The sequence below is a fragment of the Gekko japonicus genome, unplaced genomic scaffold, assembly GCF_001447785.1.
Source record: "Gekko japonicus isolate JY-2015 unplaced genomic scaffold, Gekko_japonicus_V1.1 scaffold532, whole genome shotgun sequence".
NCBI classification, from domain to species: domain Eukaryota; kingdom Metazoa; phylum Chordata; class Lepidosauria; order Squamata; family Gekkonidae; genus Gekko; species Gekko japonicus.
In genome coordinates, this window is record NW_015164198.1 from 470,766 (window position 1) to 498,670 (window position 27,905).

Here is a 27,905-nt window from a genome sequence, read left to right on the forward strand (position 1 = left end):
TGCCAGCCCTATACCCTGCCTCTCTCCCTAGTGGAGACCCACACTGGCTTCCATTGTTCTCTTCTCTCCCCCTCCATTTTATCCCCATAACAACAGTCCTCTGAGAGGTGTTAGGCTGAGAGTGTGTGGCTGGCCCAAGGTTGCCCAGTTAGCTTCCAGGGCAGAGTTGGGATCCAAACTAGGGTCTTCAAGATCCTTGACTGATACTTGAAACACTACACCATGTTGGCTATTTGGCTATTTGACTTATCAGCCCTCACGGAGAGGGCCACAGACCCTGCGAAGGGCTGGGAACACAAAACAACCCCTTCATTAGTAAGAGGGGGGTCATGAGTATATTCATGGGATTTGTAAGACATCAGTTCTTCAGACTATTAGGGCATTCAAAGTATATTAGAGCCTAATTCATTTTATTTGATTTTGACAGATGTTCTTGTATTTTTTATTTTAAAAAAACCAATCAATGACTCCTAGTTCATAGAAGATCTAGGGGCAGGCTTGCAGCGACGGAAAAGAATCCAACTGAAACCGTTCATAAAAGATCATTTTTAAAATTTATGGTGAATATAGCACGACAAATATATCCAAATTATACTGTTAAATGTAATCATGTAGCAACTACGAAAAGCTATGGTGTGATTTTTTTAAAAAAATTATCGGCTTACATACCCCCTTTGAAGTACTAAGGATGTATATAAATGGAAATAACATCAACTACTTAAGATGCATAGCTGAACTTCAGGTTTTTAGCACAGGTAATAAGCAGCCGCCACCCCCCACACAAAATTTTTCATTACTCCAAATATGCAGAATTAACTCAATTATGTATTTACATCCAAGTACAAAATACAAATTGCCTGAAAAACAACTCTTATGAACTTTACTTGGAAAGAAACAGCGTTCTTTTGATAGTTCTTTAATATATTGCCGAGATCATCTCAGTCACGAATTGGGATTTGAGCACAGTGTAGCTATTAAGCTATCAGACTAGAACTAGAGAGACTTGGGTTCAAATCGCCACTCTTACATAAAGTTCACTGGATGACCCCTGGGACAGTCACTCTATTGCAAGTTTGGCTTTATAGGGTTGCTCTGTTTGAAGAAAACTCCCTTGAAGAAAGAATACGATAAACAGTGATTTGATAATAATCCAATAGATTCAGGTGAGTAACTATGTTGGTCTGAAGCAGCAGATATCTGAAGAAGTGTGCATGCACACAAAAGCTTATACCCAGAACAAAACTTGGTTGGTCTTAAAGGTGCCACTGAACTCAAGCTTTGTTCTTAATAATCCAATGTTCTATGGTATGATTAAAAAAATGTTTCGTCATGTGGCATTCACCTTGGTGTAATGGTTGAACTAGGTTTGAGGAGTTCTGAGTTCAGTTCCCCATTGTGCCATGGAAGCTGTCTGGATGATCTTGAACCAAAAACAAGAATGAAATCTGTGTAATACCTTTTATTAGGACAAAAAGAAATGGCACAAAACATTGTATAAGCTTTCAAGCTCCCCAGAACTCTTTATGAGGCTGGATGTTCAATAAACTGAAAGTGAACCTAGAGAAGATGGAAGTGATGGTAGCTGGGAAGGAAGATGTTTTGAAGGACACTGTGTTTCCCCACTTTTGATGGGGTTCAGCTAATACTTGCTGACTCTGTTAAGAGCCTTGAGGTTATACTGGAGAAGTAAGTTAATGCAGTTGCAAAAAATGTTTTCTTCCAACTCAGCCTTGCCCACAAGATGACCCCTACCTTGACTGAGCCAATATGGCAACCTGGATCCATGCCATGGTAACATCAAGACTAGACTACTTTAATGCACTCTATCTTGGTCTCCCTTTGATGTCAGTTCGGAGACTCCTGATAGTTTAAAATGGCACAGCAAGGTTATTATTGGGAGCAATTATCACTCCCATTCTGCAGTCATTCCATTGGCTGCCTGTCAATTATTGAGCTCAAGTCAAGATACTGCCAATCACAAACAAAGCCTTTCATTGCCTTGCTCCCTCATACTTCCAGGGCCGCCTCTCTCCCTATGTTCTACCATGACAGTTTCATTCATCCCAGTGGGGCCTTCTGCAAATGGGCAAAATCTACAACTACCCATACTCGTGTATTCTCTGTTGTGGCCCACACCTTCTGGAACAGCCTCCTTGATGAGTTAGGAAGGCTCGCACTCTCCTGGCTTTCCACAAACTATGCAAAATGGAATTATTCAAGGGTAGGACTATACTGCAATGAAATGGTCAGAGAGTTGCCATGGTGAAAGGGTTTTGCCCAAATGCAGAGCATCCCCAGCATCCCCCAGCAGTGTGCTCACATCACTTCTGGGCACACAGGAAGTGACATCAGTGCTCCGTCGGCAACTTTATCACACAGCCAGTGAGAGCCCCCCATGAACTCTCCTCATCAGTTGCCAAGTCCCAACTTGCAACCCTATATTAACCACATAATTAAGATTTTTCCCTCTTAAAAACATGGGAATTAGTTAAAAGTAAAAAAGTCATTGGGTTGTTAGTGCCAGATTATTGTTCTCAATTTACATGTGCAGCAGTTATTAAACTCAGGTGTACAGAGAAGTCTCAGAAGAAGCCCTGAAGTGTCTAGGTTGGCTGGTGACCTTGGAGTTTTTAAACCTGTCAGTTTAAGAATAATACCTTCCAAAACCTGAAGACAGTTGAAATTTGAGACCTTCTCTCCTGGATGATAAACTAGTGCCAAAACAAAGAACTTGAAATTCAGTTAATTTCCTTAGTTTGTAAGCATTGCTTTTGCTTTGGAATGCTTCAAATGCCACTGAAACACAGATTTCTGATATGAAATTGTTTTATACAAGCATGAAACTCGGGTATCGGGGATGGAAAAACCAGCCATGGGGGTGGGATGGAGAACAACTTTAAACACAAAGATTAGTATTTGGTGGGGCATGAAGAAAACAAGAAAACGAAACTAAATTATTTTGCTTCACAAAGTTATTCTTGAGATTGGCTTACAGTGGACAGAATTTTTATGAAGAAGACAGATTCTTGACATGTTGTGTGTGTGTGTGTGTGTGTGTGTATTTAAGGACAACACTTTTAAGGTTTCTTTTCTGAACCAGTTACATTTATAAGTAACAACCAGGGCTGGAGATGTTGAACTGTCTTCAAAAAACCCTGCAAACACACTGATCATTTGATTCCTTGAACAATTCTACCACTTTAAAAGAAAAAAAAAAGATTTAAGCATGCACATATATATGGTCCTTATCACAGAGATGGGAAAATTCCTAGACGTTATGGAGGATAAGATTACTGTTCCAGATGGAGGGTCAATTACATCACTTCTGGGTGTTTCCCATAGAGATTTGGGGGAAATTCCTCCATCAGCACCATTCCTCCCATTTTTCTCCTATTCCTCAAATTATTGAGGCAAATTGTAAGCCTAGTCCTATAACCCCTAGTTGGGGTATTCTTTTTGTAGTTTTATAACTGTTCTTGCACATGCATATCCACATATAAAGCATTTGACAAATTATCATCAAGTAGAATTTTACTGAACATTTAAACAGTATTTCCCTTCTCTCTGTTACCTTAAAACAAATAAAACATAATAGAAAGTGCATTTAATTCCTTAACTGTAATTCTTCCAAGCATAAACTCGGGAGGGTCTGATCTGTAGAAAATAGATGGTTTCCTAAAGCATGGGAGAGGAGTGATACCTTTTTCTCTGGCTTCTCTGACAAGATGTTCTGCAGTAACGGGAGACATTTTACTAGTGGATTTCCCCCCCCCAGGTCAAATGTTATAAAAACAACTGTAGAGCAATAAACACACTGGGCACTTTGTCCAGTTAGTGACAATTAGCCATAATTTCACCATTTAGTTGCAAAGGAAACGTTGTAAAAAGTAATCAGTAGTTTTCAATCCCTTGTAAAACATGACTGCTCAATAAAGAGAGGTCAGAATTTCTGTACTCAGAGGAGTATCTGTTTATGTCAGGTGTGGCTGAATATGTATGCAAACATATAATTTAAAACATAGCCTCCGTCCACCATAGTCAAAGTAGGAATGAGCTGAATGGACAAAATAAGCTGAATCAAATTGCCATGGGTGATTGAAACAAGTGATAGAGCATTCATTCCAATTCTGTAATTTAATAGCCTTAAAAGAAAAGTCAAATGTGTGTGTGTTCGCTACCCTCAAATAATTTGTTGTTTTTTTCAGATTTTCATTCCTGCCACTCTGACACAAATGGCTCATATAACAGACTCCATCAAATATAATTAAGATCAATGAAAGCAAGACATCTCTATATCTTATAGCCAAAGGCAGGCTGATCTGCAGATACTGACTAAAAACAGATTCTTCTGCAAACTTGGCAGATTCACCAGGTTTGCAGAAAAATCTGAAAACATGGGGGGGGGGAACACTTGGAGAGTTAACCCCCCCCAAATAAAAGAGCATTGTCTGAGCATGCACAGACAATACATGTACCCTGGTTCTGTAGAGCTGATGGCGGTGGAGGATTCTAGGAGCTACTCTGGGCCTAGCAGTGGTGGCACTCTGGAAACTGCTCCAGGCTGTTGGCAGATTCTGGGAATCACTTTGGGCTCAGAGCAGCTCCTAGACATGGCCGCCACTGTGACTGGGTTCAAAGGTGGGTGGTAATGCCCCTGGAGACATGCTGGGCTCAGGGATGGTGGTGGTGGTGAGATGGTATACCATGAGTCTTGCAGGCCTCCCACTTCTAGAATTTTAATTAATATCCATCAAAACAGTAGAATCAATATAAATCTGAAAATATGTATCTGCCAGCCACCCCAAACAGCAAACTTCCTACTTTTGCCTTTTCTTTTCTTTTTTAATATCTGGTGAGTTAGCACAGGCCACGGATTCCAAGGAGAGCTTACCAGATCAGGCCCTTTAACTCATCTGCTTACCTGTAAACTCCACAACAATTGGAGCAGAACCTCATTTGGTGAGCTGAGTGCACAGGCAAATGGATACGCATTGAAGCAGAGGCTCTCATGGGAGTCCTGGGCCTAGACTGTAGGGCTATACCAGAATAAACTAAGCAGATTAAATTGGGCTCATAAAATAACAATAAGCCATTTAAGCAGCTTAATGGAATTGGAAGCTCACAAGATATAAACGTTCCAGATCGTTACAAATGTATAACACTGTCGCACGAGTCTGACGATCCCCCCTCGCTGTCACTGGATCCTGAGCTGGGTGGACGGCTCACCACTGTGCCCTGTCTCCCTTGGGGAACCTCAAAGGCCTCAGACACTGAGGAGGGGAGGAGGTTACGTCACCACCCTCCATTCTCCTCTACCTGGTCAGACAGTTCTCTCTCTCTGGACACAACTTCTTCCTGTCTCCAGTTCATCCTCCTCGGCCTTTGCTCATGTTCCCCCTTTTATTCCCTCTCTGTGCCACCTCCTCCCCTCCGTGCTTCCCCTTCCACCCATGCCTGTCGGCTCCACCACCCTTCTTAGGCAGAGACACTGAGCTGTGGGTGCGGCTTCCTGGCTGCCTCCTTCCTCCAGCAGCTAACGAGGTTTCAGCCATGTGCTCCTCCCTTTCCAGGACTCCCTGGGCTGAGGGCTCTCTCCCTCCTTCCCGAGCCTTCCTCTCTTGGCAGCTGGCATCTGCCGGTGGCAGCGGGGCCGTGGTGGGCTGGCGATGTTTCTCCGGGGCCAGGATGATGCAGCGTCGCTCCGGCAGTTCTGTCCCCCATCCTGGTAGGTTCTCCGGGGGTCGGGGCTTGGGGTGTCTCCGGTGGGGAAGTCCTGAAACTGAAGCTCAAATACTTTGGCCACCAAATGAGAAGGGAGCACTCACTGGAGAAGACCCTGATGCTGGGAAAGATTGAAGGTCAAAGAAGACGGGGACGGCAAAGGATGAGATGGTTAGACAGTGTCATAGATGCAACGAACATGAAACTGAGCCAACTTCAGAGGACGGCGGAAGACAGGAGGGCCTGGCGTGATCTGGTCCATGGGGCCGCGAAGAGTTGGACTCGACTGTGCGACTGAACAACAACAACAAATTGACCAGACATAAGAATGTTGATTGTTGGATTATTTTACCTTTGTAATTGTAGATTTGTGTTTCATTCCTGTTGATTGAGGTCCTATTGTATTGTGTTTAAAAATTTAAAAAATACAAAGTTTTTTTAAAAATATATATATATATATATATCTGCACTACATTCCCAGCAGCTTGTGCCACTTTCTGGAGTAGCTGCACTTTCTGAATGCTCTTTAACTGGTTCACGAGCAATTTACACAATTATAGCCACAGAGCATGCTTCCTCTGTGCAAATAACTTAATTGAAAAACTGGTCCAGAAAACATTTTGTGGAGATTACTGTATCAGGTATTCACACCCTTGTGTTAACATGAGGCCAGTTGTGGATACATAACATGCTCTTAATTCATACAAACTATAGAAGGGCCGGCCACATGACCACGGAAACGTCTTCGGACAGCGCTGGCTCTTCGGCTTTGAAACGGAGATGAGCACCGCAACCCTAGAGTCGAATTCGACTGGCTTACGAGCAAGGGAACCTTTACCTATAGAAGGACATTAGTGGAAGGGTGCCATAAAAGCCCTGTTGTCTCCCTGCCCCTCCCTGTCCAGGCACCAGCTTGCACCATCAGGGACTTCCCCAGGTGACACCCCAACCCACTGCTCCCACATTCCCTCCCTCCACCAGAGATACCAAGTGGCCACCTTGTACCACTGCCACACCTCATCAAACCAGCAGAAAGCGAGGAGGGGGGGTGCAGTCTTCCTACCTCTTCTCAGCCTAGCAGGGGGGTGAAGAAGCCGGGTGCTGTATTCCTTACAGCTTGGGCACCCTGGGCTCAGTTGCCAAAAATCCTTTAGCCAGCCCTGCTTCAGCAACTATAGTATCAATGTTGATCTGTGGTCCCATAGGAAAGGCCTGATCTATGATGGGCAGCCAACATCTTACCTGATCACATTCTCCTCCTACCAGGCACTGTTATTATTGATTTTGGATAGCACATACCTGACAGGTTTGCTGGAGCAGAAAGCACTCATTGTGCAAGATGGCAGGAGGCAAAGTCATTAAGGGATATGACCCGAGTTGGGAGTACCTGTGGGCACGACTACAGCTCAGTCCCAGTGACTTCATGGGAAAATCTAAACACTATTTTTATTCAAGCTGTTCCTCTGATGTGATAACTTCCCTTTGGCTCTGATCAGATGCAGAAGTTGCCGCAGGAGCGGCACGAATGCCGGGCGGATTATAAAGGCACGATCACACAGCAACATCTGGCCAGCGTAGCGCACCTGTCGCAGCCGGCTGAAGATGCAGAGTAAAAAGCTACCTCCGAAAGTCCACTAGCAAACAGCTTGTGACGGGCCGCTGCCGTAATCTCTTTGTGTGATCGCTCCAGCGCACTCCTCTTGTGTCGTTGGAGCGCGCTGGGAACGTGCGTCAATGAAGGAAACTGCCGTCGCGTCTGATCGCGTTTGCAGCGGGACACACTGTGCTGCCCCAAACAGCCAAGCTTCCCCCCCGTGTTTCCCGGCAAGTATGAACGGGACCTTTGGTGTTCTTTTATTCTCACCTGAGGGGTCTTACACAACACTTTGCCAACACTTTCCAAATGAGGAATTCACCATGTCAAAAATTAACATCAGAATTGACTGATAGCTTCAAGGTACAGAAAGGTACTAGGCAGGGTTGTCCCCTATCACCGTTATTATTCATTTGGGTGTTGGAGATACTTCTACAAAAAATACAGCAAGATCAAGAGATAACGGGATTGACACACAAAGGACTTAAATATAAATATCGAGCATTTGCTGATGATGTAATGTTTATTGTGCAAAACCCGATGAAGTAGTAAAAAAGACTAAATATCTTGGTATTGAGTTAACTGCAAGAAATATAGACTTATATAAGAACAATTATGAAAAACTATGGACTAAGTTAACTCAAGACTTTAAGAAATGGGACAAAATGAATTTGTCACTGATGGGAAGAATATCAGTCATAAAAATGAATGTCCTACCACGTTTGATGTTCCTGTTCCAAACAATACCAATACTTAGTAAGACAGATTTGCTACTTAAGTGGCAACAAGAACTATCAAAGTTTGTTTGGGCAGGCAAGAAACCGCGAATCAAGATGAAAATTCTTTGTGATGCCAAAGACAGAGGTGGGTTACAATTACCAAATCTTAGACTATATTATGAAGCGGTCTGTCTAACCTGGATGGAACAGTGGGTGAAATTAGAAAATGATAAGTTACTGGGGTTAGAAGGCCATGATTGTAGATTTGGTTGGCATGCATATTTATGGTATGACAAAACAAAAATGGATAGCTTTTTTAAGCTTCATGTGGTAAGAAAAGCACTATTTGTGGTATGGATGAGGTATAAAAAATACTTTTGTGATGTAAGACCATTGTGGATTGTACCAGTGGAAGTGTTAACATCTTACTCAAGACATAGAGATAAAGATTGGTTGCCATATAAAGATCTAATTAAAAAAGTGGGAACAGAATGGGTAATGAAAAAGCAGAATGAAATTGAATATGAATATGAATGGTTGAAATATATGCAGATTTTTGATCTTTTCAAATCAGATAAAATGAAATATGGTTTTAGAGAGGAAAAAAATGAGATGGAAAAGGTTTGGGAGAGTGGAGGGGGAAAAATATTTCTAAAATGTACAAAGTGTTACTTAAATGGTATACTGAAGATGAGACTGTAAAAGGGCAAATGATAAAATGGGTGATAAATATGAATACGGAAGTGTCTATTGAAACCTGGGAATATTTGTGGAAAAATTCTATTAAGATATCGCCTTGTACCAATGTTAGAGAGAATTGTTATAAAATGATGTATAGGTGGTACATGACTCCGAAAAAAATTGCAAATATGAACCAGAATATGTCAAATAAGTGTTGGAAATGCAAGAGCCATGAAGGCTCATTTTATCACATGTGGTGGACTTGTGAGAAAGCAGTTGACTTTTGGACAAAAGTCCACAAAGAAATGCAAAAAATTCTGAAATGCTCTTTCAAAAAGGCGCTGGAAATTCTGCTTTTGGGACTGAAAATGGAAGAAGTCAATACAACTAAAAAGACTTTATTCTGGTACTTAATCACAACAGCGAGAATGATTTATGCACAATTTTGGAAAACAGAGAAAGTGCCAGAAATTGAAGACTGGATACAAAAAGTTCTGTTCATGGCAGAGATGGACAAAATTACGAAGAAGCTGAATAATAAAGAAGACGACGTGTTTTTTCAAGAATGGAGTGACTTTAAAATATATCTGGAAAAGAACTGGGATGTGAAACAAAACTTAATATGTTTAGATCAATATTAAGTCAAATGATGTTATCTTTAGACTGTAACGATAAGAAATTGATATAGTTGATGATATGAAGTAATTTGGAGCAGGGGTGGAAGCATTGCGGGAAGCCACCGGAGGGAGGGGAGGAATTGGGAACGGGGTAGACAATTGATAGAATGAAATGATTTAATTTTACATTTTGTATTCCTGAGAAAATAAAAATTTGTTTACCAAAAAAAAAAAAAAATTAACATCAGAACTAATCACTCAATGTACCAAAAAGGTGAATTTATATATTGCCTAAAGTATTACAGAAGTTCATTGGGTGGGAATGTAGTTTGCCATTGCTTGTTGCTGCCTAGTAACTCTGGATTTCCTAGGTGGTCTCCCATCCAAATACTAATCAGGGCTGACCCTGCTTAGCTTCTGAAATACAGGTCAAAAGTGCACCCCATGTTACTTGGGGAGGGTTAAAAGTTCTAAAAGATTGACACAGTTCATAAGAAGTACAAAGATAAGTTTGGATGCTAAAAAAAAAAAGCTCCTCTCTTGGGTTTTTAGTCAGTAGTGGGTTCTTTACTTTCTCCCTTATATGTAGTTTTCCCCTCCCCCTTTTCTGTTGTAGATTTTTGTAGTGTTAAAAAAATCAATTAAAAAAAATCCCCTCCGGGGGCTCAAAAAGTACACCCCATTTTACTCAATGAGGCTTATGCTCAGGAAAGTGTTATTAGGATTGCAGCCTATCAGTGTAATCCTACACAGAGTTATAACCTTCTAAGCCCATTGACTCCAATGGACTTGGAAGGGTGTAACTCCCCATGATTGCAGTGTACATCACCAAGGGATACAAGAAAAATGAAATGTTACTTAGAATAACTTACAAATGTATACTTACAAGTGCTTTAAAAAAAGAAGATCTTGCATAGAAAAAAGATCAGCCACCATCAGGACTCATGCATTCCCTTGAATCATTGAGTACATTATTTGAAAGTCATCCCAGAGAGCGAGACATTGATTAAACTGCCAATGAATCACATTCTTCTATTGTGCGGCAATGCCTTAAGGTACGGATTGTATTTAATTACCGTCTGTTCTAACCTGAATGCACAGCAGGATAGATTATTATCTCATTTAACTCCAAGCAACCTGCCGCAAGGCCTTCCTACAAAATAGCTTAAATCTAAAATAAATAATAAAAGTGATGTTGTTTTTATTTGTTCTGTGTGATCTCCATATCTACAAGAGGATCCTGTATTTCCTAGGGCTTAGCTTGGGTCCAATGGAATGTAAGAAGCTTCATGTGTTCTAGCAGAAGAGGGCTGGAGTGTCAGGACTCAAGGGAAAGTAGTACACAGTAAGGAAAGCTACAGTCTGCTCACCCACCGTTTGTCTCCCTGCAGTCTTCTCCTCAAGCATTTTATTCCCAGGTGGGCTCACTTTCGATATCAGCCCTACCTTAGGGAAAGGTGTCAACGAGATAGTATGCTGAGTGTACAATGCAAGTGATGGAGGGTTTAGCACGCTTCATCAGGGGCCATATTTGCTGTTAAAATCACACATTGAAACCCATATACACTTTCTTTGTTATTGGAAGAAGATAGAGGGCTTCCACTATCATACTTAGTTTACCATTGGATGAGATTGATTGTCCAAATCCTTTTCAGTTTGGATTCAGTCTGATTATGGCCTGGAACCCACCTTGATAAACACCGCTCAACTCTATTGGTCCTCCAGGCTCTTTCTGAAGTCTTTTCTGCCATCAACTATGTTATTTTTCTGGTCAACAAGGCCAAATATAACCCTAGGAGACACAGCATTATTATATTCAGTCTTTGCTTGAAGGTATTCCAAAAGGTGTTACTGGGTCTCTTCTGTTTGACCTTGTGACCACTCGTTTATGGGGCTCTGCAGGATTCTGTCTCCCATCTAAGGTTGCCAGGTGCCTACCTCATGCTGGTGGAGGGATGCAGCGGGTGTTCCGGGGGTGGGTGGAGATATTGGCAACACAATGACATCACTTCCAGAAGTGCTGTGATTGTGTCAGCAACATTGGGGTGACACTCTGCTTTTTGGACAAAACTTTATGGTAAAAATGGCTACAAAACGTAGAGTTTTGCTCAAAAAGTAGAGTGCCACCCCCAACGTCACTGATACAATGACATACGATGTCACTGACATCATATAGGCATGTCTGTTTGGGGGTTGGGTTTCCCCTGTGGGCCAGTTTTCCCGTCGGCAAAAGCAGAGGATCTTCCACCCTCACCTCAGGACTAGCAAGCCTACTCCCATCCCCTTTAAAAAAACATGAGTGATATTAATGCCTTCCATAATAAAGGCTATTCAAAGACTTCCAGAATGCCTTTGACTAGATTACATTAACTGGAATGCATTTGGTGTGACCGTTACAAATCGATTTATAGATTAAGGTAATTTTACCACTCCAAGTATTCCTTGTATATTTTAATTTTGAATATGCTTTATATTAAATTTATTAGCCACCTTAAGGAACCTGATGTGTGAAAGTACAGCACATGAAAGTACCTTAAACAAATAAATACAATTCTTAAATTATAATACTCTGATATGATCCAATCCTATTGTGGTTGCTGTGTGGGGATGTTAGGGTTTCCAGGCCTCCTGCTGTTTTTACCATAGAGTTTCTCGTGACTCCTATAGCTACACAATATCATTTCCTGTTTTCCCCAGAAGTGATATCATGATGCACACAACACCAACACCTCCTACATCCCCCAAGCTCCCACCAATTGCTGGACATGCCTTGGCATCCCTAGTGGATGTACACCTATTGGTTATGGTAGGTGATGCAGCTAATGATACATGTTGCTGCTTCCCTACAGTTTGGTGTGATGGTTAGGAGCACGGACTCTAATCTGGGAGAACCGGGTTTGATTCACCACTTCTCCTCATGTAGCTGCTGGTGTGACCTTGGATCAGTTACACATTCTTTCAGAGCTGTTCTCTCATGAGCAGTTCTCGAAAGAGCTCTCTTAGCCCTACTGCACAGGGTGTCTGTTGTGGGGAGGGGAAGGGAAAGGAGATTGTAAGCCACTCGGAAACTCCTTCAGGTAGCGAAGGGCAGGGTATAAATCCAATCTCTTTTCTCTTCCTCCTATCATGCCCTATGACTTTCTATTTTAAAAGATGATTCAAATGAATTAGGAAGTTGTACGATCTTGGGTTGTAAAACACAAGCAGGAGTGGTATAACATAAGGGATATTTCTGTTTCTAAAGCATAATGCTTAGCAAATGAAAGTCACAGCATGTTGAAGATGTACATGGTACTAGTTCCTCAAAATAAGGATGAGACACTAGTGTGTCGGTTATCCACTTTAATAAGACATCAGATAAACACACCTGGTTTCTGCTAAGAAGCAGCCTACCATGTGGGGCAAACCCACCCTGACTCCAACTTAGCTAGCATTACCACTATCTGTTAATTTTCACCTGCATATAAAACAGTACTGATAAGTTTTAAACCTCATCTCCATTCGTCCATGTACCACTCCAGATGATAAGGGCACAAATGATACTGCTTAGCCCTCAAGCATGTTCCCCTCCCTAGCCCACATAGCCACTCTAGCTAATGATGAACTACCTTGAGAAGAGCCCCACCCATCCTTAGATGGCCCCGGAATGCTCACCAATTTGCTCTACCTATGCTGTGGCAATTTCCATTACTCCTTGTACTATTATGGACTAACCATAACCATGTCTTAATTAGAAAATACTACCACTCACCATGGCACACTGCCAATCTGAACGAGATTGAAAAAAAAATCACAGCTCAGTTTGGTGTAGTAGTTAAGTGTGCAGACTCTAATCTGGAGGAATCGGGTTTGACCCCCCACTCCTCCACTTGCAGCTGCTGGATGACTTTGGGCAAACCACAGTTCTGTCAGAGCTGTCCATGAAGAGCAGTGCGCGGAAGAGCTCTCTCAGCCCCACCTACCTCACAGGGTGTCTGTTGTTGGGAGGGGGAGGGAAAAGAGTTTGTGAGCCGCTCTGAGACTCCGAGTGAAGGGCGGGGTATAAATCCAATCTCAAATGGCGAACTTCTTATCCCACATCATGTAACAGGATAGTGGGTGCATCAACTTACAAAAGGACAGAGCTCATATTGCCTCTCTAGCGCCCTTCTGATGGGCTGCTCTACATAAGGCAACAAGTAAGGCAGCCCAAGAGCCAATAATTTAAAATTGATACTGGCACCTATACCATATAGGTTGGGGAAATGCATTCTGAGAATATGGATTTCCTTTTTTGAAAATGACATAAAAATGATTCAGAGGGTATTTTTGGTTGTATGGAGGACTAACATCCTAATGAGCCCAGAAGTGTTTTTATCGGATTCTGTTAGTATGGCTTAAATTCCATATAAAGAGATAATGCTAAATATGGTCAGTTCCTCCCTAATAAAAGAGAATGGCTTTTTAAAGTGTGGGACAGAGTGAAAATAATTAAGCTGACTGTCCTTCAACAAACTAGAAACATACACTTTGAGGTAGAACTACTGTAACTCATGTAAGCAATTCATGTTCCAATAATTGTTGGATTACAGGAAAACACTGAAGTGTTTTTTGTAATTTTTATAACCATGAATTGTAAAGGTTATTCATACATAGCCCCATACCGCAAAAGGGATGAAAATGACTTAAAACCAACAATAAAGGAGAAAAGCAAGATTAGAAAAAAGTTCTTAAGTATTTTAAGCAGAGGAAAGAGAAGGTATGGAGCACAATTTAACATAAAGGGCCACAAAAGGGAAAGCCAGGGGACACGGCCTTAAGGAGTAACCATGATCTCTGACCAGTGGAGAGGAGTTTGATACCACTACAACAAAGACGTGAATTAAATTTTAAAAAGAATGAGAAGCATCTCTATAGTTTATAGCAAAATTATTTGCTGCATAATAGTTTGATTAAATGGCATCATGAACATCAAGTCAGTTGTTTCAGCCCCTGGAGGACCATCTTTTAACCTTCCAAAAGCTAAGAAGAAAATGGGGTGGTATTGTCCTGGCCACCAGGTGGAGACAAGTCCCAGCAATCATAGGGTCTGACAGCAGGGGTTCTCAGGTCAGGGTCCAAAAGTCACATTCCAGAATCCAATGGCACAATTAAAGGCAAAGTCAGAAGGCGGTCCAGGGTCAGGTTACATATTCCAAAAGCAATACAAGGGTCAGGTGACTGGTATAGTCATCAACGAAACTACAGACAACTTAACCCCACACTGGCTGCAGCCTTATATAGGGAGATTCCGTATAGGTGTCACTGGTTCCCATGTTAGGCTCTTCCCTGCAAGCTGACTCAGCTCCTCTACTCATGTGGAGTACTAGGGCCCAGGTCTTACAATGACTTATCAGTCTCTTCTAGCATTTCCTTAGCAGAGGGGAGGCTGCCAGCTGCCAGATGCCCACTTGTGTGCCTGGTCCTTGCCTCAGCCATAGCCCTTTGCCTCCTCTGCTTCTGGGGTGCTTTGGGAGACTGTGATGGCTCTGGTCATGGGCAGGTCCATGCTGGGGTCTCTAGGCCTGAAGGCCTTGCTGGCAGGATCAGTGCTGGTCCAGGGTCTCTTTGGAGAAGATCTACCAAGGCAGGGCTTCGGGACAGGTTGTCCTCTTCCTCCCATGAGGACTCATCCTCCCATGCTAAGCCAGGACAGTCTATGACAGGCAGGAGATGGTTTTGAATGGGAAATCTGTGCAAAGCCCAGAAGTTAAATGTCTTCCCACCAAAGTAGCTGCTATTTCTATTTCTATTTTTTTTAAAAGAAAACTGGCGAAATTCAATAACAAATCTCCAAGTATTTGGTCTAGCTCAACCCTCGGTGGTGTTTATTAATCATGTTCAGAGTTCTATGCTGCAGGAGTTAATAGTGCAATGCTACATTTAGGTGGGCATAAGGGTGCTACTCTGTTTGGGATTACCCTGTAAATCTGAAGAAGAAAGGTGTGGATCAAATTAAGGTGCAAAGAAGGATGAGAGGCAGTTCTGTTACTTAAAGGTGAACGATCCATCCATGTTTTTTAACTATTTGATAGGTAGCTCTAAGACCCAGCGAATACAAATGCATGGAATCCAGCATGGCTCTTTTAAAATTACACATTCTTCTGGCCATAGATCTTGGTCAGCCTTTCCCTCCATCCTCTTTCTCCTGGATTCAGTTCTTATACCTGAGATCTCCAGCAGCCTTTCCTGGCGTCTCCAGCACATCCTTTCCCTCTTCATTTCTCAGTGAGACCTGGATCTCTTCATCCATCACCAGTCTCCCTTAATAGGTTCTTTCGGCTTCTGAACGGGACATGCTGTCCTAGAAAATACAGCTCATTGTGCTCCTTATTCACTGGAAGTGAACAACTTGGCTCTACTGGTAGCAGGAGCTCCTTTGCATATTAGGCCACACACCCCTAGTGTAGCCAATCCTCCAAGAGCTTACAGAGCTCTTCTTACTGGGGCTACTGTAAGCTCTTGGAGGATTGGCTACACTAGGGGTGTGTGGCCTAATATGCAAAGGAGCTCCTGCTACCAGTAGAGCCATCTATCGGAGCATCCATGGACTTCACAGAGAGGGACTTTCCCTCTCCGTCCCTCCTGCAGCAGGCCACTGACTCCCAGAATATTTTCCTTCAGGTCTCCAGACCCTCTGAAACAGCATCGAGGGCAAAGCGGGGCATGCAGTGCGAACTGGGAGAAATTGCCACCCCCTCTTCCACAGACAAACATGCCGTTCTATCAGAGGAGCTGTGTGGTAGGTAGATAACACTGGTTTAAAGACTTTTATAGATTTGTATTGTTAATTGCTTAGGAGACTAAAAAAACCCATTTTGAGCTTTATTGAAAAATAGTTATTTTCACATTTTGGAAATCTATTAATTCTGAAGGGGGGGCTGCAGTGGTTGGTTTTTAACCAGGAATTCAGATTTGACAGAGAAACACATTTGCAGGCAAAGTGAGAACAATAGAGACCCGAAGCCCAGACGGCACATTCCGATAATCCCCTCTTCCTCCCACTCCCTGAAATTAATTGCAAGTCAGCAGAGCCAAGAGCTAAATTCTACACAGCTGAAGCGGCTCCTTTTAGCATTTTTTGCAACATTCAGCCTGAGGCACTGAACCATAGTCAACCTGGCATACACTTTTCTCAGTGTCAATATTTAGTATCCAAATACAATCCCATCCCACTCTTTCTCATTTCGACAGCCATGTATCGCACTTTTGTTAGGGCGGCAGCCTACAAGAAGAGTGTTCCAGTAGTAGGGCAGAGCCAGCCCTCGCACTGCTTCCAAAAAGAGATAGATGCCGCACAGATACAAATTTGGAAAAGCGATTGGCAAAAGGTTACACGAACTCTGTCTAATCATCATATCCTCAGAAATCAGCTCGAGCGGCTTTCAATTGCCTTTTGTCTCCATGTTTGCACTTCTGGGAACAGACATTCTGGCTGAAAGGAGCAAAAGCTCGGATCATTTAATAATAAACTCTCCGGCTTGTGTGCAGACATGTTAAGAATGCTCTGATCATTCTCATCTCTGTCCTTATCATTTGTTTGCCTTTGCACTCTGGAAGAAAGACATGAGGCTCAAAGAACAAGTTAAGCCAGGGTTTATTAAAAGCTGGTCGGCAACATGGCTTCTTATCTTATTGGCTTCATAGCAGGTTTGGTGCTGGTGACCCGAGCGGGCTGCCCATGTGAATGGCTCAAATCGGCCTGTCTCAAACCTCAGCACAGCAGTATTTCTGCACCTTGCTTCTCAATGCTGTGCCCCAAGCATGTGCGGAGGGAGGCCTTAATTTCCAAGGCTCTCTAGAGTTCCAAGGCTCTCTAGTCAGACAGTTGCAAGAGAGAAACCTGGCAACCCCCTTCATCCTTGGATATCTCAGGGCCTTTGCCAGATTTCTCAGGGTCTTTGCCACCAAGACACATCATTTACATAACTACAAACAAAAACTGATGAAAATGTGACAAAGTTTGAGTCCCGTGGCATCTTCAAGACCAACAAAGTTTAATTTTGGGGATAAGCTTTCGTGTGCATGCACATGAAAGTTTATACCCAGAATTAAACTTTGTTGGTATTAAAGGTGGCACTTTACTCATGTTGTGTTGCTTCAGACCAACACAGCAACCCACCTGAATCTATTTTGATGAAAATTCAGTTCCTTTTTTACCCTGAAATACCTTCTAAATATGGTTGCCAACCTCTAGGTGAGGGCTGGAGATCCCCCATTATTACAACTGATCTCCAGATGACATCGATTGGGTCGCCTGGAGAAAATGGCAGCTTTGGAGGATGTGGCATGGTACCCTGCTGAGGTCCCTCCCTTCTCAGGCTCCAACCCCCAAATCTCCAGGAATTTCCCTACTCAGAGCTGGCAACCCTACTTCTAAACTTTATTGTCTCAGAGCCTGTACAGCATTATCAGAGCAGAGTTACGCCCTTCTAAGTCCATAGAAATCAATGGGCTTAGAAGGGTATAACTATGTTTAGGATTGTAGTATTTCACTGTGGCAGCTAGAAATTTATTTATTTAGATATATATTTATTTAAAACATTTCTGTGATGCCTTTCTACCCAAATAGGGGCCTCAAAGCAATGAACATCAAACATAAAAACATTATATATACAATAATTAAATAAAAACATATAAACAGACATAAGAACATAAGCGAACATAAGAGAAGCTAGTGTTGGATCAGGCCAATGGCCCACCGAGTCCAACACTCTGCATCACACAGTAGCCAAAAATACCAGGTGCCATCAGGAGGTCCAGCAGTGGGGCCAGGACACTAGAAGCCCTCCCACTGTTGCCCTCCCACTGTTGCCCCCCCCCAAGCACCAACAATACAGAGCATAACTTGCCCCAGACTGAGAGTTCCTGTCCATTCCTTGTGGCTAATAGCCACTGATGGACCTCTGCTCCATATGTTTATCTAATTTCCTCTTAAAGCTGTCCATGCTTGTATCTGCCACCACCTCCTGTGGCAGTGAATTCCATGTGTTAATCACTCTTTGGGTGAAGAAATACTTCCTTTTATCCATTCTAACCCGACTGCTCAGCAATTTCATTGAGTGCCCACAAGTTCTTGTATTGTGAGAAAGGGAGAAAAGTACTTCTTTCTCTACCTGCTCTAGCCCATGCATAATCTTGTAAACCTCTATCATGTCACCGCTCAGTCGTCGTTTCTCCAAGCTAAAGAACCCCAAGCGCCTTAACCTTTCTTCATAGGGAAAGTGTTCCAACCCTTTTATCATTCTAGTTGCCCTTTTTCCAATGCTATAATATCCTTTTTGACGGTGACCAGAATTGCACAGTATTCCAAATGAGGTCACACCATCGATTTATGTAGGGGCATTATACATAAAACCAAAAACCAAGGAGAAGGCCAATAATTCTATTGTGGGGCATGCCAAACAGAACAAAAAAGCCTTCACCTGCTGGCTGAAGATAAGAATAGAGGGAGATAAATGAATCTTCCGGGGGAGGGAGTTCCAAAGTTTGGGAACAATGACTAAGTAGGCCTTTTCTGGGGTTGCCACCTGTCTCACCTCAGAGGGCAGGGACACCCAAAGCAGGTGCTTCAAAGATGACTGGAGTGGATGGGTCACCTCATATGGGAGACGGTGATCCTTAAGGCATGCTGGCCCCAAAGTCAATACCAGCACTGTGAACTGGGCCAAGAAACAAACTGGGATCCAGTGTAAATGAAACAAGACTGGAGTGATAGTCCCTACCCCCAACCAATGCTCCCTCTAAGCTGTGGAGTCTTGTGAGCAAAAATTCTACTTTGTGAGCTACTGGCATTAAAGTTGTGAGCAAGCAATTTGACTACTGCATAAATTAGTTCACTCTGGAGCCATCCTTCCTGAGCAAAGACAAAAATGTGTGAGCCAGAGGCTAAAAAACTGTGAGCTAGCGCACACTAACTCAGCTTAGAGGGAACACTGCCCCCAAATCCAGTTAGCATTCTGGCCATAGCATAATGTACTAACTGTGATTTCTGGACATTCTTTAAAGGCAGCCCCACTCAGAGTGCATTGCAGTAATCTAATCTAGATGTTACCCATGGCGTGCACCATGATGGCAATATCTCCCCCACCCCAGGAACAGCTGCAGCTGGGTCAGCTGCCAAAGCTAGAAACTGGAGATAACAATCAAGTCCAAATAAACAACAATGGCTGTAGAACATATTTGTAATGCTTTCTGTAGGAAAACTGACTGGTAAACACAGATCCAATAGGACACGTGGACAAAAAACTGAGAAATAGTTTCCTGTATTAACTCACATTATGGATCGGTGTTCCTGTATTTGGATTGATTATCTTTGTCATAAATGTAATTTACCGTGATCATGTATGGTTTTTGATGTTATCTTACTCATCCACAGAAAAATGAAAGATGAATTCGGTGGTATTGTTTGATCATGTTAGCATATCTGTATTTAAAAAAAAATAAATAAAAGTGAAAAATGGACTTGCCAATTAGAATAAATACATGTTAAATAAGTTTACCCTGGTTACAATTTAGTCCTTTTCAATTGTACAATCTGGAGAAATATAAATGTTGTCTACACACCCCATAAAAGGACAAATGTTCCTAGATAGGAATCTGATATAATTCCACTGAAGCGAGTATATGTGACTTTTGAGCATTTCTGACTGAAATAAACACACAGTGTTTCAGTGAGATAGTGAAGGAGTGAATCACAATACTGAAAAGTTGTTCCAGGCCATCTTAAAACTGCTTCAAAACAATGTCAAGAAGAGCCTGAAGAAAGTCCTAGGTAGGGGGAACTCAGAAAGCAGCTGCCTTCTAAAAGAACTATTATTGATCAACCTACTTCACAGCAAGCACTTGGAAACCACAGGGGGCCCAGCTGATAAGGAGAAGAGAACTGCAGGTTTCTCTGAAGAAACAAAGAGGTTGCAAACAGAGGTGGCCCTCCAGATCTGATATCCCCTCCCCCCCAAAAAAAGAGAGAGTGATGCTGCTGATCATCTGGATCAATGATTTGAAACCCACTCAGGACATTTGGAAAGGTGTAAGGGGAATCCTTTAGGCATCTCCACTGATGTACTCTCCCCTGTGGAAAGGTGCCAAGCAAGCTCCAGCAATTGTTAACAAATGTTACAGTGGCTCCCTGAGTTTGAGAAACCTCTCCAACCTTGGGTTGGCAGGTCCCCCTGGACACCTGGGGGATGGTGGGGATAGGTAGCCAGATCCAGGCTGGGAAACTTCTGGAGATTTGAGGACGGGGGTGACAGAAACCTCAGTGGGGTACAATGATATAGAGTCCATCTACCAAAGCCTTCATTTTCTCCAGGGGAATCTATCTCTGTAGTGTGGAGATGAGCTGTAATTCTGGGGGGTCCCTATGTCCCACCTGGAGGCTGGCATCCCTATTCCACCCTCCCCCATCAAAAAGCACGGAGAGGGGGGTTTTTTTGGGGGGGGGTTGGAGAAGCACCCTTTACATAGCAAGTCATATTGTCCTTAGTTAATAACTGCCGGAGCCTGTTTGGTGCTGCTCAATGTAAGAAAAGGCTTCAGCAGGGATGCCTAAAGAGCCCCCCCCCCAACACCGTTCCAAATACCAAATATTTGTTTAACAGCATGGTAAGAGTTTTCTCCCGAGAATTCATTCTCCTCTTTGTACTTTGGCATTGTTTTGTGTGCAGTTTGGAGATTAAAGGGCAGGAAAGAAAGAGAGACAGAGTGTAATTACTTCTCCATCAGCACGTCGCCACATGCTGAGATTATTTTTGAATGCATCAGCCCAAGGTGGCACCAGCTACAAAGATCGTGCTATGGAAGATAGAGGTGATGGTAATGTTGCACTGGAAGCTGAATAAGAATACATCTCAACCAATGCACCAGTGAGAGCAACAATATTTGATGTAGCTAGGTTTCTGATAATGTCATCCAAAACCATTACATCTTTTGAAGTCCATTGGAATCGGTGGGCTTAAAAGGGTGTAACTCTGCTGAAGATTGCAATGTGAAAAACTGAATAATACCTAGTCCCATTTAAATTCAGTGAATGAATGTAGATAACCAGTTTTCTTGGGAAGTGGGTATAGTCATCCACTGTTCGGTTGTTATGCTAAGCATACTTCCAAGTAGTTTTACATGATATCACTATCATGCACTGCATCAAGCCATGAACAAAGACAGGTTACCTTTGATTAGTTTTGTTGTATAAACAAAACAAATCACAAATATGGTACTACAAGGAACTTCAGAAAAGAACACACAGGAACGGAGTTCCGGCTGGCTCCTGAGTTGGCCACGCCCAGCAGAAACTCATTAGCATAATAAGCCACACACAACAGCAGAAACTCATTAGAATTGGCTACATTAGGGGTGTGTGGCCTAACATGCAAAGGAGTTCCTGCTACAAAAAAACCCCTGGGTTTTGACAACAAGGTAAACAGAATAAGAAGCAAAAGGTGGGTGTGGCTGGATGACCACACTTCTGGCAACATGGGGGTGTGGCCTAATATGCTAATGTGCTGTGCTGTCAAGGGTGTGGCCTAATATGCTAATGAGTGTCTACTGTTGGGTGTGGCCTATTATGCTAATGAGTTCCTGCTGGGCTTTTCCTACAAAAAAAGCCCTGGTGCCTATTATACTTGGGGGGTTGGCCAGATGGAAATCCATCAATATCCATAGAAATCAGACAGAAGTCGGAAGAAAATTTGATTACAATAAATACTGTAATCCTAAACAGAGTTATACTCTTCTAAATAGCATTTTGGGCTACAGCTGGAGGGGAGAGGTTGGTCATGCTCCTTTGGAATAAATTCTTCTACCCACTGAAACAGTTCTGCTTGATCCAAGTCATTTTGTATTTATTATTTGTACACTGAAAGCACGTTCATTAAAACTATGACTAATTAATTCAAAAAATACAATTGCATTCACGCTCCCATTTCATGACTCCATTTTGTCTGCCCTTGTCATATTTAGACCACAAGCAGCTACCAAAGATGCCCTCCTCAACATACTTGTAGGGGTAGCAGAATACTGACTTTGCCAACAGCACATTAATAGAATTATTTTTTAAAAGAGAAATCATCCATGATAATGCACGGAAAAGCAGGGTTTTAAAAATGCTGCTTGTGTCAGGGAGTCAGGGAGTCTAATCTTCCCTGAAAAGAAGAGCTTATGTGATTGGCTGCTCTACTCACTCTCTGATTGGCCAGCATCAGCTGAGGGAGGTTATAAAACAGCTGATCTGGAAAAGACTCATTCACCCTTTGGTCTTTGTCTGAAATCTAATGTCTGGATCAGTAGCCAAAGGGTTTGGCTTCTAAGGGAAGAGATTTTGGGAGGCAGTGATTTCTTAACAGACAATAGTCAGAAAAGTACTTCTAAAGAGAGAAGAGGGACCCTATTGTCTTAAATATATTAGAACTGCTGTAAGGGAGAACTTAGATTCTCAGTCAAGAAGGCTACAGAACAGCTTTATACAGACAACGGATACTGGAGAAGGGTTTGGCAGAAGGTATGGGTAGTTAAAGAGAACTCCCAGACAACTCAAATAGTAAAAGGAGTCATTGCTTCTTAGGGACAAGGAGAATAACTTCCTGTCAGTGAAAGGGGTTGGGAAGAGAACCCTGGTCTGTGATAAAGAGGAGAAGCTTAGAAAAACTGTAATATCTAAAGGGAAAACCTAGCTGTCTGAAAGGAGAAACTTATAAGCACTAAGACAAAGCTGTTAAGAAACTATATTCAAGATTCTGTGTAACAGCTGAAATATATGATAAGCAAAAAACCTCTCACTGAAAAAACTTGAAATTCAGAAATTAAGCTTTAACAACACTCTCTTATATGTTCAAAAGCCTTAGTTCTGTACATATTAGAAAGGTTTACCTCAGCAACCTCTATACCTTGAAATATATATTTTTTCCCTTCCTGTTTATAAAATCTTTATTCTGTTTTTGAAACTTAATTTTCCTCAAGGGCCATTTCACAAGGGTTTATAAAACAGAGCAGCTCCTGTATTTCCCTCAAGTTCCTGTACTGGGTCTAAAGCCTAAACAAAAAATGACATGGTGGGACAATTTAAGCTTATTAAACAAATAAGAAATACACACTCCTAGAGGACGACTCAGTTATTGGGGGGAACTAAAATAGTTTTGGTGGGAAAATTCTGCCTGGGTGTTGGGAAAGAGACAGGGGTCTGTCATAACATGCAAGCTCAGTTCATGTTCTGCTCACTGGTCATGAGATCTTCGGGGGGAAGCCTCGTTTGAGCCAAAGGAGCTCTACCCTTCCCAGATGTGGTGGTGAGATCGCGCCAGGAAAATCCACCTATCTTCCGTCTCTCTAGCGTGGTTAATGCTTCGTGTGACCGGGACCTTAGATAGTTTTATCTCAGCAACCTTTACACCTTGAATCCTAATATTTATATATTCTCTACCTGTTTAATAAAACCTTTATTCTGTTTTTGAAAGTTAATCTGCCTCAAGTGCCATTTCACAAGGGTTTATAAAACAGGAAAGCTCCTGTTTTTCCCTCAAGTTCCTGTACTGGGTCTAAAGTCTAAACAGGGTGGGACAATTTAAGCTTATCAAACAAAGAAGAAATACATGCTACTGGAGGGTGAGTCAGTTAACTAAGGGGAACTGAAATATTTTTGGTGTGAAAATTCTGTCTGGGTGTAGAGAAAGAGACAGGGGTCTGTTATATCATCTTACCAGACTGGGAGTGTAAAGAACTCTTTCCTACATCAGTGATGTGGAAACGATTTCAACATAGTTGCTTCACTCCCCACTCTAATAATATAATGGTCATTTATGTTTTAATGTAATCTATTTATTTTTACGTAAGCCGCTCTGAGCCAGCTCAGGCTGGAAGGGTGGGGTAGAAATTTGAATAAATAAATAAATAAATAGGTCCCTAGCTATATGGCTTCTCATACAAACATCACCCCAGGGAGTGGAAACCCTTGAAATAATTCAAGTAATGGGAAGTAGTAGCCATCAGCAGCCCCTCCCATGTGTTTTCAGGCTTTCTCTGACACCAGAGTGGTGTGGAAAGCAAGCGACATGGCATTATGTTCAACATTGCAAAGGTAACATCGCATAGGGCTGCCAAGTCCCCCCGGGGGGCGGATTTCCCCCCACTTTGGAGGCCCGATTTCTGCCGCTGCGGAATCGGGCCCCGGGGGAAACCCCACCCTGGCGTGCACGTCAGCCGGAGGTGACGTGATGACGCTGGCCATGCTGGGGGCGGGGCCACAGCCATTTGAGGGGAAAACTCAAATGCCCCCCGCCACATAAGAGAAAGGACTTGGCAACCCTAACATCGCAACATGCCATTAGACTAATGGTTCTGCACCATTTTGAAGACAGACACCATTTAAAACATATTATGAAGTAAGTCCATGCTACTTTCCCCTTCCCCAGCATGTGTGTGTGTTAAAATCTCTCATAGATCCAGGTAGTCGGCTGTGTTGGTCTGAAGCAGTTAAACAAATGTAGAGTCCAGTGGCACCTTTAAGACCAACAAAGGTTTATTCAAGAGCTTTCGTGTACATGAAAAAGTGTGCATGCACACAAAAGCTCTTGAATAAACCTTTGTTGGTCTTAAAGGCGCCACTGGACTCTAAAAATCTCTCATATTCGTGTTTGGTGGTGGTGGAACGTTCTGCCTCTGCATAGGGCTCTTTTTGTAGCAGGAACTCATTTGCATATTAAGTGACACACCCCTAATGTAGCCAATCCTCCAAGAGCTTACAGTAGCTCCTGTAAGAAGAGCTCTGTAAGCTCTTGGAGGATTGGCTACATTAGGGGTGTGTGGCCTAATATGCAAAGGAGTTCCTGCTACAAAAAGAGCCCTTAGCAACCCTGGCCTTCCTTGGTGATTGTATATCCAGGCCTGACCCCACAAGATCAGGCTAGCCTGGGCCATCCAGCTGTGGGCTGCTCATGCTTAGTATTTCTAAATATATAGCATTACTGAGCAACATGCTGTATTTCATGGCCCTGTTGGACATTATGCTGAAAGAAACCCAAATTTACTATCAAGCCTCCCAAGGCTCCTCTCTCAGCTCATGATGATCCTTCTCCTCCCTTCTGGCCTCGTAGCTCTGATGCAATCAACCCACTTTTGAATCATGGCCCATAATCTGAGCACCACTGCATGCAACGATGTTATTTTCACAGTCTGAAAGAGCATGCCGGAAGTGTGAGGCAATGGAAATCAAGTCACTACTTCTCTAAACAAATAGTTTTCTAGGCTAACGTGCTTTTTTGATGAGCACCAAAGGACATTGCCTCCTTCCACGGAAAAGTCACACAGGCAATCCTCTATGCACCTACATAATGCATGTTCTCTCTCTCTTTGATGGACATGACTGATGAGTGTTCTTTAAAAACAGACAGTGTCTGCCCTATAAAAGCTGTTTCTCATGTTGGTTAGGTACAGGAGAGTAAATGTTTGCATTTTTGTATTGACAAAACCCCGCCATTTGAAGTCTTCAGAACTGAGATTAGAGCTCCATTGGAGCCAAACTGTGAATGTTGCAAGGTGAGATACATACAAAACTACAATTCCTGACAAAAAAAAAGAGGAACTAACAATGGTAAGGCAATCAACCAAACATATTGAAGAATACCTCCGTGTGACACTATTGAGCTGAGGCTTCTTTATTAACTCCAAAACGATATTACCATGTAAGGAAAGATGCACTAGAGACAGGCGTCATTATCTTTTGAGTAATGCCAAGGTTAATGACATTGGGGAATGCTGGGGTAATGATGCCAACTGTGTAGCTGGAATTCATAGGCAATGCTACAACTTCAGAATTATTCTGCTATTGTTCTACTGTAGAGGGCTCAAGCTGAGCATCCACTTTACACAATTAGGCAAGACAAGAGCAAGCCATTAACAGCAGGTATTATTTCTTTTTAAAAAATGATGACTAGAAAACCAGTGCAATGTAGACAAAAGAAAAGCCAAAAGGTTGCAGGCTGAGCCATTTACAGGCTCATGAGATAAATAGTCAAACATTAATTAAGGGATGCTTGGTAATTCCATTGTTCTATGTTAAGGTTAATAGGGGGGGAAACAGCATATATTTTACTTTTCACAAACATTTGCTTTCAGTGGGCTTTATGATTCATGCTTCACTATTTTGACATTGTTTTTAAAAGAGGAGAGGCATTCAGGGTGGGACAAATACTGAATTTTGCAAAAATTCACACTTTCGTATTTTGGCACTGAATTTTTTATGCGAGACTTGAACTTTGTAGCAAACTTTGTTAAACTGCCAACTCTTTCTGAGGGGGAGTTTAATAGCACTCTTGTCAGAGTATTTTATATATAATGGCCTGTGATTTCAGAGTTCAAAGGCAAAAAGCTACTGATCTTTGGGTCAAGTATCAATGGCCATTTTTTGAGCAATACTGGCCTAATAAATGGAGGTGAGAAAGCTCAGCATAACAATAGCAACTCTAATGTGATCAGCAGATAGACACAGTGGGCAGAGCAACCACCTAATCCTCTAGCCTCTCTGTGGCAATGTTTTTTTTTTAATCTTCCTTTCCATTTCTGTTAAAGCTCAACTAGACAAAATGCTGGAGATTTGTGACTGAATCACCAGAACAACTTTTCTTTAAAAGCATCCATGACAGTAAATGGGATTGGACAGAAAGGGTTAAGTATTTCATCCTATTTCTTGTATAGAAATCAACTCCACGGTTCATTTCATATGGGGGGAAAAAATCGGCCCCGGTCACATGGACCGGATATCGCGGGGAGAGGCGTGGCTAATTGCCCCAGAGGAAACTAATGCGCGGCCGCCTGAGCACACATCCCGGTCGAGGTCCCATGGTTAGGGGGGAGATACCGACCAGGTGGGTATCCTGCAGCGTGGCACAGAAGCCACGCCGCGCGATCGCACTAGCAATCACTCTTTGTGCGCATGCGCTGTTGGGTGCTGTTGCGCAACCTGTGGAGACGGGCGCCGGATGTCACGTAAGTCCACCGGAAACGCGATTAGACGCCTGCCTAGAAACTAGTACCTCGTAAGTACTAGTTTTTTAATCCACACCTTCAGCGGGGAGCCACATGTTCGCCATGGGAACACTGTGCTTCCCAGATGTTGGGGTGTGATCACAGCCAGAAAATCCGCAGGACTCCCATGCCTCTTCTGCGGCATCTTTGCCGTGTGACCGGGGCCATCATGCATAAGTGTTGAGTTCTTTCAAGTGTGGAAGAAACTTGTAGGTGATGGTCTATGGCAAAATGGCATAAAAGCCTTCTTCCTCCCCCCAAAACTACAGCTCTAAAGGTTGCAAGTAAAATTTCATTTGTAAGTATCACAAAACTACATAGCATATGCCATTTTGCCATGGACCACCATCTACAAGTTTCTTTTAGGACAAACCTTCTTATAGGTGCCCTTTAATGTATCTCTCTGTCCACTAATGATTGCAGTAAGGAATCCTCAATCACTTGCCAATTTGGCTTTACAGCCCATCCATAAGTTTGTGATAAGCACCAATGAATATTCTGCTTCACTTGTGTTGGCATCTGAGAAGGGCAGGGGGCTTA